Genomic DNA, 13,807 nt, shown 5'->3' on the forward strand with positions numbered 1-13,807 from the left:
TCTGTGCATCTGTGGCTGAATTATTTAGTTTGAGGAATCTTTTATTGTCATTACACTGCGATTCAGGGTCTAAAGCTTGTGCTAGGGGTTATACTAAGGCTTAGGCTCTTCCAGACCTGAATATAGTCTGTGGGTTTAAATCCTGCATTACCAGAACTTTCCTTATGGCAGTTGTGTCCTCTGTTGGCCAACTCCCTTTGATGTGAAAGGGTTTAAAAAAAAATCCACCTTTTTCCCTCTAGCTGTAGCCTTCCTACTAAACATAAACCATCATTTTTTTCAGTTGATAATATTACAAAGCTTCATCCAGGTTGAGATGGGGAAGGAAGGAATCGGCAGTTTTCCCTGGGATGTCTGTGGGACTGCTGCTCTTCTGGCTGGACTGCTGGATCCCTTGGTATTCTTTTGATAGACACCTGGAAATCCTGGACAAATAACCACTGTGTGTTAGTAGTCAGCCAGATTTCCACTTACAGTGTATGGATGTTTCATACTTACTGTGAAGTCAGTGGAGAGTCTGCAGCAGAGTGCAGACGTGAGCGCCGTACATGTGCAGTGAATCGTCTGATGTGACTTGCCATGCGTTCTCTGGCCACCTGAGGCACTTGGACTTGGTGGTTATACTTCACACGTTGTTTGAGGCACACATCCATATTTCTGCATGGGATTTTGTAGATAGAAAAGTGAAGCCATTGCTCCTCCACAGGGAGATGAGGAGGGGAAAACCTCTGCTGTAGTTACAGTAAGGCTGCCCAGATAGTTTCTGGCTGTCATCACTGAGACCAAAACCATCAAAGTAAAAAGCCATGGGACTTGTTGAATTTAGCATCAGTTATGTTGCTTCAGTGATGTCTGCACTGGAAAACTGCAGCTGCTGGGTAAAAACCTAGTGTAGCTTTGATCCCAGGCTCTGTGACACAAAATATCATTATATTTATGTATGTGTGTGTACATATATATTTGTATAAAATATGATATATATAAAATAATAAAAATAAATAATAAGAAAGAGTAATTAATGTCTCTTTGCTCCCTGTGATTGTTGGTTTAATGAGTTAAATGAAAGTAAAGTGATTGCAGTATCCTCTTCTTTTTGACAGCTCTTCAATTTTGGAGGTATTGGTCACCAATTCATACAACAAATCGTCTTAGAAGTTGGCCCATATCCTAGAGCTTTTGATTTCTAATGGCTTGTAACAAAATGAACCTGAGTATACAGAGATGTAAAACCTAAGGCCAGGATAAATTTAGAGCAGCTGAAAGTACCCTAGAGTTCAGATAAAACATGGTACCTTGCATCCTAAGACATTTTCCTGAACAGCCAGTTACTGACTCAGAGTTCGGTAGCTTGTTAGCAAATTTCTAAAACAAGCTTTTTATTCTAGCTCTTTCATGGGATACTAAGAACATCTGCCATCCAGACAGATTTCTAAATGTTCTCTTCTAAATGCACTGAAATACAGTGTTGGAAACAATGGTAGTTTTCTCTTGCTCTTAAATTATTAAGTTTATCCATGGAGGCTATGCCCAAATCCTTCTCCTGTCACACTTACGTCCATCTTGCTGTCTGTATGGTGAAGGAAGTGGTAGGAGGGATCTGGTTTTTAGTTCTGTATAATAAACTTTTAAATTTTTTTTCATGATTGAAGGTAAATCTTTGGAGTATGCAAGACCTTGAGGAAAAAAAACTCCTCACTTTATCCTGCATAGCTTTTCAATCCAGTTCCTCTTTCTAGGTTTGAGGGTATCCCCATATCTATCACAGAATCATAGAATAGTTTGGGTTGGAAGGGACCTTAAAGATCACCCAGTTCCAACCCCCCTGCCATGGGCAGGGACACCTTCCACTAGACCAGGTTGCTTTCCTTGTTGCTTTCCTCGTTTCTTTGACTTCACATTTTTTCCAGCATAAATTTATTCAGTATTAAGTTATTAGTACAAAGAAATGAAAAGGAAGAGTATTAAGAGTACAAACAACAACAAAAGAAGGAAGAATAAAGTCTCAAAAAAGAAAAATAATACTGAATTAATACTCTGCAGTTAAGGTTGGTGGGAATCAGGCTTCTGCATCATTCCTGCTGGGATATGAGCTGCTTTTTTTGCCATGGTCTGTCAGCCATTTCCATCACTAGTGTTTCAATCCCCCATGTTTTGGTTTTTGTTCTTTTTATTCACAGCTCTAGTGCTCAAGACCTGTCCCAAAGTCCTCTTTATATAAAGCAGTCCAAAGCCTAGCCTTGTATGTTGCATCAGCTGGTGGAAATGAGCAGATGACCTAAGAAGTCATCCAGGCACACAAAGGGAGGGTGCTGCCAGCAGTACGCTTAGGACTCTTGGGCCCATCAGGAGCTGGAGTCCACAGATAGCTCCGAGGTGGAGTAGTCCAGAGCACTGCAAAGGCTGCTGCTCCGCCAGAGCAAAACAGATACATGCATGGGGAAGGTTATATTCCACCAAAATGACTGGGAAAATGTCCTCAACTGCTCTTTGTTCTTTCCAGTTTCCAGCTGTGTTAATTCTGGCTGGTATTTTTTTCTTTTTCAATCAGGCCAGGGTAGAGGGAGTGGTATGGGTTTCTCTTCTCTCCCATTGTAACCTCCTCTGGAGGACAGACTAGGTCATGCTTTGATGAGGGCCTCAAGAGGAATGCTCCTGGCCATGCCTCAGTGGAGGGTACCTTCTGAGTTCCTTTGTGTTAGCTGATGAACTCTTTGAATCTGGGTTGTGTGGAGAGAGTGGTGTGTGAAGGTCTGGGCTACAGCACTGGAAGATGGAAAGAGCAGTCAACATCTCTGAACTGTATGTATGCATTTTCTGTTGTCTATAGACAGACATACACTTGTGTCCTGGTTTCGACTGGGATAGAGTTAATTTTTTTTCCTAGTAGCTGGTACAGTGCTGTGTTTTGGATTTAGTATGAGAATAATGTTGATAACACACTGATGTTTTAGTTGTTGCTAAGTAATGCTTATCCTAAGTCAAGGACTTTTCAGTTTCCCATGCTCTGCCAGTGAGGACAAGGACAAGAAGCTGGGAAGGAGCATGGCCAGGACAGCTGATACAAACTAGTCAAAGGGATATTCCATACCATAGGATGTCATGCTCAGTATATAAACTGGGGAGAGTTGGCCAGGAGGGCCAATCAGCACTCAGCGCCTGGCTGGACATCGGTCAGTGGGTGGTGAACAATTGCATTGTGCATCACTTGTCTTTCTTGGGTTTTACTTCTTTGTCTTTTTGTTATCTTCCTTTTCATTACAATGATTACTATTATTTTTATTACTATTATTCTTTTTTATTTTATTTCCATTATTAACCTGTTCTTATCTCAACCCACAAATTTTACTTTTTTTTTTGATTCTCCTTCCCATCCCACGAGGGGCGGGGGAAGGAATGAGCAAGTGGCTGCGTGATGCTTAGTTGCTGTCTGGGGTTAAGCCACGACACTTTGAGAGGGTTGCATGTGTCCAACTGGCAGATGCCAGGCTAACTTTGATCTCCCTTTCCCAGAGTAAGAGTGCTCTCAAATCTGCCACATCTGGACTTGGTGGATCCTAGAGAACAGACTAGGGACCAGTCTGGAAACACAGGCTGTGTCTGAGATGCACTGATCCACACATGTTGTTATGGAAGGGCTTGTGGGTGATGTGATGGAGGCCATCTTGGGCACAGCAATCATGCAATGATAGAGTTTTCAGTTCTTGGAGAAGTAAGGAGGGGGGTCAGCAGAACTGCCACCTTGGACTTCCGGAGGGCAGACTTTGTCCTGTTTAGGAGACTGGTTGACAGAGTCCCTTGGGAGGCAGTCCTGAAGGGCAAAAGAGTCCAGGAAGACTGAACATTCTTCAGGAAGGAAATCCTAAAGGTGCAGGAGCAGGCTGTCCCCGTGTGCTGAAAGATGAGCTGTTGGGGAAGAAGACTGGCCTGGCTGAACATAGAGATTCGGCTGGAACTCAGGAAAAAAAGGAGAGTTTATGACCTTTGAAAGAAGGGGCAGGCAACTCAGGAGGACTACAATGATGTCATGAGGTTATGAGGGGAGACAATTAGAAGGGCAAAGCCCAACTAGAACTTAATCTAGCTACTGCCATAAAAGACAATAAGAAATATTTCTGTAAATACATTAGCAACAAAAGGAGGGCTAAGGAGAATCTCCATCCTTGATTGGATGTGGGGGGAAACATAGTGACAAAGGATGAGGAAAAGACTGAGGTACTTAATGCCTTCTTTGCCTCAGTATTTAAGAGTATGACCAGATGTTCTCAGGGTACCCAGCCCCCTGAGCTGGAAGACAGGGATGGGGAACAGAATGAAGCCCCCATAATCCAAGGGGAAATGGTTCGTGACCTGCTACACAACTTAGACATAAGTTTATGGTGCCAGATGGGATCCACCCAAGGGTACTGAGAGAGCTGGTGGAAGTGCTCACCAAGCCACTTTCAATCATTTATCATCAGTCCTGGCTGATAAATATATGTAAAACATGCAGGACAACCAGGTGATCAGGCCCAGTCAGCATGGGTTTATGAAAGGCAGGTCCTATTTATCTCCTTCTATGACAAGGTGACCCACTTAGTGGATGAGGGAAAGGCTGTGGATGTTGTCTACCTGGACCTTAGTAAAGCCTTTGACACTGTTTCCCACAGCATTTTCCTGGAGAGACTGGCTGCTCATGGCTTGGACAGGTGTACTCTTCACTGAGTAAAAAACTGGCTGGATGGCTGGGCCCAAAGAGTTGTGGTGAAAGGAGTTAAATCTGGTTGGCAGCCGGTCACAAGTGGTGTTCCCCACAGCTCAGTACCGGGGCCAGTTCTCTTTATTTTTATCAATTATCTGGACGAGGGGATTGAGTGCACCCTCAGTAAGTTTGCAGACAACACCAAGTTGGGCAGGAGTGTTGATCTGCTTGAGGGTAGCAAGGCTCTACAGAGGGATCTGGATGGGCTGGAGTGATGGGCTGAGGCCAATTGTATGAGGTTCAACAAGTCTCAGTGCCAGGTCCTGCACTTGGATCACAACAACCTCATCCAACACTACAGGCTTGGGGAGGAGTGGCTGGAAAACTGCACATCAGAAAAGGACCTGGGTGTGCTGGTCGACAGCCGGCTGAACATGAGCCAGCAGTGTGCCCAGGTGGCCAAGAAGGCCGATAACATCCTGGCTTGTATCAGAAATAGTGTGGCCACCAGGACTAGGGAAGTGGTTGTCCCCCCATACTCGGCACTGGTGAGGCCGCACCTCGATTACTGTGTTCAGCTTTGGGCTCCTCACTACAAGAAAGACATTGAGGTGCTGGAGCATGTCCAAAGAAGGGCAACGAAGCTGGTGAAGGGTCTAAATCACAAGTCTTATGAGAAGTGGCTGAGGGAACTGGGGTTGTGTAGCCTGGAGGAAAGAAGGCTCAGAGGAGACCTTATCGCTCCCTACAACCACCTGAAAGGAGGTTGTAGCGAGGTGGGTGTCGGTCTCATTTCCCAAGTAACAGGTGATAGGACAAGAGGAAACGGCCTCAAGTTGAGCCAAGGGAGGTTTAGATTGGATATTAGGAAAAATTTCTTCACTGAAAGGGTTGTCAAGTATTGGAAGAGTCTGCCCAGGGAAGTGGTGAAGTCATCATCCCTGGAGGTATTTAAAAGACGTGTAGATGTGGAGCTTAGGGACATGGTTTAGTGGTGGACTTGGCAGTGTTAGGTTAATGGTTGGACTCAATGATCTTAAGGTCTTTTCCAACCTAAATGATTCTATGATTGTATGATTTTTCTGTAGTAAGTAGATATATCTGTTGACTTACAAGATACCAGAAGGCCTGAAGAAAGACTGTACTGCAAACCCACCATGTTTTTGGGAACTCTACAATCAAATGCAGAGTCTGTAATTGTGAGGAACCTAGACAGGAGAATGGAATGCTGCTGATAGGCTTTTTGGAGAGCTTCCTCCTGTGTTGAGGATGAAGGACCATAATTCTGAGGAGGCCCTTCTGTGGACTTCTCTACAGAGTTTTACTGTTTTCCACCCCAATCAGGTTTATGGCATCTACGGTGCGACGTAGGGGTAGCTGACAAATCTCAGATACGTTCTGTATTATTTGCTTCAGATATAAAGTTGGAAATTTCTGCAGAAAGGAGCAGACCATACACCAAGTGTAGTTTCTTCAGGGTTGGCATCAGAAATTAAAGCCTGGCTTCTCATTTACATCCTTCATGCACTATAAAGCTCCCTCTTTAAGCAACTTGTTTGTCTTTTACAGTAGACTTTTGTGAAGCTTACTGTGGAATTTCTTCTGCACCTTCTAGGTTCTGAAAATAATTTATCTCCTGGAGTAAATTTTTTTGTCATATAAGACTGGTAAAAGACAGTTTATCTTGATTATTAGCAACAAAAATAAGCCATGCCACATGCTTCTCCAGGACCCTGTTGTCTGATTAGGAGTTTGTCATGTTGAAAGAAAATCAAATAGGAACTCTACTAACCTTATGCTCTGGTCTAAAAGAACAGTTACTTTAAGCTTATAAGCAATTTATTTTTCTCTTGTTTTTTCAGCTTGGATACCTGTGGAATTAGTGACCCTTCTAGACATGATTTCAAAACCGCTTCAAGGGAGAAAACTGCTTTCAGTTGGTCAGACGGTTCTGTCTTAAAACAATGGTGATATGTTAAAACGTCTTGTTGCTGAGTTTTAAATTATTTTGCTTTTTAAGACTTTGAAACTTTGTTGCAAGTGACGGTGATAACTTGCTTTTTAAATGTACGCAAGTTGTCCATCTACATGAAGCAGAGCTTTAAGTCCAGGGGGACAGCAGCACTAAAGAAGTCCATAGAAAATCTCCATCCATCAGTTAGAGTAGCTGGGGAGGCATGAATGAGAGAAAATATTTAACATAAAATACTCATGTTCTTGTGAATATTTTTAAGTCTTAGTATGCTAGCACCCAAAACTACATTTCTGTTAGTATTTAAAGTGTAGAAATTTGCTGATTTAGAAGATCAATGAAGCGAAAAGATAAGCTGCAGTGAAGTGACAGGCTTAGAACAGTCTGCCAACACTTGTTCGCATAAAAGGAAAACAACTTAAAATACAAAATTTTACAAAAAGAAATAGTTAACGCCATAAGGTTGGGAAATGTATCTTTTTTTTTAATTGTAGGAGTATTCAAATGAAGTTTTGTGGTATTTGAGCTGTGATGCGTAGAGGACTTCTAAATCTTTTAATTTCAGTAGCAACCACGTTTTCACTTCACACATATGTTCAGACAGAACATATTTGAATTCCGAACTAGAAAGCACTTTAAAATGTACCTTGAGTCTTGGAGTGGACTTTCTTGTGTGAAGGTGTCTTGCTAGTGATCAGGTCTGCTCCTATGAAAGTTTTAGGGCTGATGGATGAGAAACAGCCTTCAGATACCATAGGGATCTGCACAAAGTAAGGACCTAAACAGATAAGCAGACTTTGTTTGGGGTTATCTGTGACTGAAGCTGTGTTGGGATATGCTGTGTTGTTATGCTGTAATTTTCTTTCTACGTGCTTACAAGGCAGTTATCATCATGGCATTTTGCTTAGATTTGAAAATAGAAAAAGTGATAGCAATTTGTGGGGGTTTTTTTAATTATTATTTCTGGGAGAAACAGGTTGCTTACTTCATAGTGGGGGTTATGCACAAGAGAGGAGAAAAAAAAATTGGTATGCTGTTTTGGGCTACTCTCAAATCTTCCCTTAAATATTTTTTTGAAAGAACTTTGGATATTTCAGCCAAGCAAATCTGTTTGTGAATATCATCTGATATTCAAGGACTTTTTTTTTTTAAAGTTCAACTAAAGAAGATATGGAATGCCCACAAGCCAAACTGTTTCAGAAATCAGGCAGAAGAAATGACTGAGGTTGGCTATAATGACTTAGACCACACTTTGGTTTTACACTTGTGTACCTGGAGTCCTTGATGAAGTAAGCTCTCTAGGCAGATACATCTGACGGGATTTGCAGAGGCCAGGAGTACATCTCCACAGTGTACCAGCCCCTTTTAGAAAGGTGATGTTGGAAAACATCATACGGTAACAGAGCTTGAGCTCAGAGGAAGGCTAAGACCTCCCACTACACGTAAGTCTGTCAGGAAGGCTGTTCGAGAAGATTCCTCTGTGAATCTTTCCTGCAGGAGGAGTTGTTGCCTTCAGTGAATGAATGGAGGCAGCCTGGCTTGATGGAGTGATGTGTAGTACAGAAAAATTCTCTCAAGTGTGACTTTACTACTCCTCCAGCAGAGGAATGATGACCTCTCCTTCATAATTTCCAGGGCATTAAAGTAGATTAGAAGGTGTTCTGTGTGTTTGATATTGTCTGCATCTGATAATGTTCTCTAGGACCACAGTATTTTCTTTCTATTATCTGAGAAAGCCAGGAGATCTGTTTAGGTAGTAGAATGGGAGAGAATGCTTCAGTAACTGCTCTGCTTCTTAGCATCTAGGGATTTTTTTTAGGCTGCCTTTATCAACACCTGTCTGCCATGTCTTGATGTAATTTGATATTTTTAATTTTTTTTTTTAACTTGAACCTTGCCATTTCAGAGCAATATTTCAGTGAGTTTGCCATGTTGTGACAGAAGCCAGGAGAGATGCTTTTTTTTTAAAAAAAAATCTGGTTAATTTTTTTTCTTAGACTATAAATACAAAAAATGACTTAATCGTATGATTGTCACCTATTGTCTTCAGTGGGCAGAGTTAATGCTATTCTGGGTACCCTGACTGTGCATTTCAGTCCGTAACATGTAATAAGTTATTTTAAAATTTAACCATTATTTCATTGTTTTTTCATGTTAGGAACATTTAAAGGGAGACTTGCAATGTCACTGAAATGTTTTTTTTAATTATATAATTGAAATGTGCTTCATTCTGAACTGTTTTAACATAATTTTTGTAGCGTAATTTACACAGCATATAATTTTATCCTTATACTGCATTATCTATATTCTAGATACTCACCCAATTAAGAGAAGCAGGAAAGAATACTGAGTCAATTGAATGAGCAAATTGACCATTCTGGGAGCCTATTTAACAAGCTCTTACATCAAAACCTACAGATATTAGTTTGATGGAGAATTTCATTGGTTCTTACAAAAACAACAACCTATTACACATCTGTGCTAGAAACATACATTGCTTCATCAAAATACTGTTGCAGTCAATCCACAAAATGTTCTGGTCCTCTGTGGACAAAAGAACTAAAATATGTACAAAATGTATTTATAAGCCACAATTATCTCTATGGAGTGCAAGATAACTTATTATTTGATTTGAAGGTTTACATTATTTGAGGGAGAGAATAGGTCAAAAGCGTTAAACCACTTTACCACCACCACCCTGTGGTAAAGAAAGCAGCCAAAATTTTTAAAAAAATATTGAAAAATCTGTAGAAGATTAGCATTTGTATTTCATTAAAAACATTAGGCAATATTTTATCAGAGTGTGACCAGTATCACAGAAACAACTCATTGATTAACTGTGTTCTGGGTAAGTAAGCACACTTTAAAATTTTGCAACTCAGTGTTAAATGCATATACAACTTTAAAATACGGTTTTGGTTTAGATCCGTGACTCCATATTACTGGCATTTAAACCAAAAAACTAATTAGTAGTTCTATTTTATTTATAGATGTGTTAATTGGATTCAGTCACAAAATAGAAGTGATTTATCACCTATCATGACTATAAAGCATTGGAAGGGCAAATAATAATTTAAACAATTAGGTCTATTTTTACTCCATTGATTTTGTAACTTGGTAGGCCTTTTATGAGCATCCTGAGTAAACAGTAGGTGGGCAAGAAAATAATTTCCTAAAATTCTGTCTTTTCTCATGGAGGTACTAGGAAGTCAATATTTTACAGAGGCAAAGTGGATCTGTCATAGGTAAGTGTGTACTGTTGCATGGAGGATGTTAAATGTAATTCCAAAGTGGCGGTGTAAATAGTTATTATAAATACATTTATTAATGTAAACTTCAGAAAAGTCAGACAGGAAAGATGAAGCCTGTAATAGACTGTCACTTTGAATCACATGATAAAATAAAGCAAAAGTGAAAATAAATCAGTATGCCCATTAATGTATAAATGTTGCTCTGGAAACAAGATCTGAATCTATGCTTTAAATTATAAGTAAACCCAACCTTCATATAGGAAGGGGAAATGCTTTGTAATGAAGCGATCATTTAATAAATTTCATTAGTTATTAAATCAAATTTTGTGCTTTCAAAGTATTTTCTGTTAGTGTGTTCCACATCCTTGTATGCTACAAGCATAGGACCAGTGTAGATCTGGAAAAAGAAGATGAAGGAGGTGTTTGCTATATAAGTCTTGCAAATGTCAGTAATTTTGCTTCCAACATGTTTTTGCAATATGTCCTCCTGCATTTCTATGTTGTTATTTAGAAATCTCTTAAAAGCAAAAAGCTTTAGCTACGTTTAGTTCAGCTTGCTTTATTGAATTGCAGTATTCACTTCCAACAACCAACCATACCATAAAACATGGCTGAAGAATAAAACCTGCATCATTCCTCCATCCATTTTAGCAAAGGATGATAATTAAGTTGTTCAGAACAGCTGAAAGGCAAGAATCAAAATACTGCTTGACTACCTCTTGAGGATGAATGATTACATTACATTACGTATTGTGATTTAAAGTGGGAGATTGCTGCTTTCCCTTCATATGGAAGTTTTTGATTTGGGTTTGGGAGCTTTCATTCTGACATGTCTCTTGATTTTTCCTACTTCAGTAATCCTGGATTGAGTCCTGTCTTTCAGCTATGAGGAACCAGGTGGGACTCCTGTCAGTATTTTCCTGTGTTACCATAAGCTAGTAGAGGATGGTGATAGATTAAATAACGGCAGTCCTTTTCTTTCTTTAGTCCTGTTTCCTAGCATAGGCTGCAGTTTGAAGTGTATGTGAGTGTGCCATTCATACCTCTCTGATTTGGGAATCTGGTGTTCTGGAGTTGAGAGGAAGCAGTCGTTTTGTCACCCTCTTCCTTATACTGATGTTTCTCAACAGGAATTGCTAGAATTAACTCTGCAGCTGCTTTGGGACTTGTACCCAGGCAAGGAAATATGCAGGAATGGTGTCCAGGACGTGTGGGGCTGGCTGAAAAGAAAAAGAGAACAGTGTCCTCTTCAGAGATTACAGAGTGAGAAATTACACCATCCATTTTTCTTGTAGAGAGGTAAACTGCATACTCAAACCAATCCAAGATCTCAGTGAGCAAATTTTAGTGATATCCTAGACAGTGGGTTTCTGTAATACTCTAAGGTATAGGCAAGCAAGAAGCAAGATTTTCCTTTATTTTACTCTGTTATACTCTGATCCTGTGAAGTTTGTGTTTTCATGCTTGCTTCTTCAGTAGGTGATAAACCCTGCTACACAGAAGAACAGAGTTTTTTCTGTTGGTTCTGAATTTAGCATAGTCTTAAGCCAAAGATACTTCCAATCATACAGTGTTAAAAAGTATATCTTCTGAGCTGTTAATTTTAATTAATATATTTTGTTTGAGACTGTCTGCATTGGGAATAAATGCTTTGAGAATTTCTGGCTTTTGCCTGTTACCATTTCAAGAATGCTTTAAAAATGTAAGTTACAGTAGCAACCTACTGGTATGTACCTCACTCTTTTGCTTATGCACTTCAGAGTAGTATACTGTAATAGATATATTTCATAATACCATACCATATAAAGATTCAGAAAAATAAAGTATTTAAAATTACATAATTAAAATTTAATCAGAAAGTAATATTCCTTTTAAGTCATTGGCATTGATTTTTGCAAGAAGTGGAGAGTGTTTCAGCAGCTGAAACCAGCAACCTACCCTAAGCCAATTATTTTATCTGCCAATTTATCAGGCCATGTTGCATTCAACATCAGCTTAGCACTTTGGCTACTAATGTCATATGAAGTTTAAACTAATTGTCCTGTTCTTCAGAAATCCACACAACTTCACATTACTCTGCTGTACATGTGATCCGATTTCGTGTTGTGCTTGCTTTTGTCTGCTGTGCTCTCCAGGGAAGCAAGCAGCAACATCTCAGAAGAGAGGAAGAAAACTCCCATCAGTGGTGTCCGTGCATAGAGCACTATCCCATTTCCTGATGATACCAGGCTTTTGGATATCACTGTTCTTGATCCTTTAATTGGCCAGCCATACACACTGAGTTATTTGTATTGTTGTGGACTGTAGCACCCTTATCAGTAAAATGGAGATGGTTCTAATTTTTTAAATTTAAATGAAGCATGTTGAGGTCTGTTGACTGAAATAAGAGCTATTTGCAATAGTGAATAGCAATAGAAATGCAATAGCCATGACTATTTGAATAGTCCTTCCTTCCTTCCTTCCTTCCTTCCTTCCTTCCTTCCTTCCTTCCTTCCTTCCTTCCTTCCTTCCTTCCTTCCTTCCTTCCTTCCTTCCTTCCTTCCTTCCTTCCTTCCTTCCTTCCTTCCTTCCTTCCTTCCTTCCTTCCTTCCTTCCTTCCTTCCTTCCTTCCTTCCTTCCTTCCTTCCTTCCTTCCTCCCTTCCTTCCTCCCTTCCTTCCTCCCTTCCTTCCTCCCTTCCTTCCTCCCTTCCTTCCTCCCTTCCTCCCTTCCTCCCTTCCTCCCTTCCTCCCTCCCTCCCTTCCTCCCTCCCTCCCTCCCTCCCTCCCTCCCTCCCTCCCTTCCTTCCTTCCTTCCTTCCTTCCTTCCTTCCTTCCTTCCTTCCTTCCTTCCTTCCTTCCTTCCTTCCTTCCTTCCTTCCTTCCTTCCTTCCTTCCTTCCTTCCTTCCTTCCTTCCTTCCTTCCTTCCTTCCTTCCTTCCTTCCTTCCTTTTGGATTTCTCAGTATGTTAAATTATCCATAATTATCTTGTAGTATAGGGTCTATCTGAGTCTTTGTCTTGCATTTGAGCACCTTGATAAATCTTGAAAGGAGTAATTTAAACTCTTTACAGCTGCTGAAATTTTAATAAGATTACTTGGTCTGATAATATACTTCTCTCTCCCATTAGAGTATATATTTCAGGTAAATTTAATTGCCTCTTTAAGCATCTTGAGAAATTATCTTAAAATAATTTGGGTTTATTATGCACTGCCATAAGTCAAAGGATTTTTTTTTTAAGCCTTAAGCATAGCATGTGGCAACACAAATTACAAGCTTTGGTAACTTTTTTTTGATGTAGGTCAGTTTGAACATCGTGGGCTGATTCTGATGGCAGAAGACTGTGGTTAGAGCTGGAATTTTTTTTTTGCTGTTTAAGTTAAAAACATGGAAAAGATGCTGAATGCAAAAACTATTTTCAGTGAAGCAATAATGGCAAAATAGAAAAGCAGTAAAAGAGATTTTTTTTCTGGACCACTTTGCCCCCTTCCTGTCTGTGTAAAGTCTGGACTTGCCGGCCTTCCAGTGTGCTGTGGGCTGCACAGTGCTGAGGAGTCTTTCTCTCACTTATTGGTAACCGCATGGTGTATCGTGCATGGTTTTTTGAGGACAGCTATTTATCTCAGCTACCAAAGAATGAAAAAGCCGCTCAGGTGAATACATCCAGTCAGACTATATGACTGTTAAGTTCATGCCATGTGAAGTTCATGGAGTCTCCATCCTTGGAGATATTCAAGACCTGACTGAACATGGTCCCAGGCAACCCACTGTAGCTGACCCTGCTTGCCTGGGGGACAAGGGACCTTGAGTGGTCCTTCTGAAGTTCAATGATGCCATGATTCTATAAAATTAAATTCAACAGAAAAATGAAATCCAAATCAAGGCACGTCTGTATGTGGCAGATTTCGTAGGTCTCTGTCCTCTTAAA

General features: G+C 40.3%; 1 protein-coding gene across 31 annotated transcripts in view; it reads left to right on the forward strand.

The window, feature by feature from the left end:
* The window catches only part of RIMS1 (regulating synaptic membrane exocytosis 1), a 353,684-nt gene that overhangs the window by 68,629 nt on the left and 271,248 nt on the right, over positions 1-13,807 (forward strand). The gene's annotated exons all lie outside the window — the stretch shown is intronic.

This window comes from Strix uralensis, chromosome 3 (genome assembly GCF_047716275.1).
Source record: "Strix uralensis isolate ZFMK-TIS-50842 chromosome 3, bStrUra1, whole genome shotgun sequence".
NCBI classification, from domain to species: Eukaryota; Metazoa; Chordata; class Aves; order Strigiformes; family Strigidae; genus Strix; species Strix uralensis.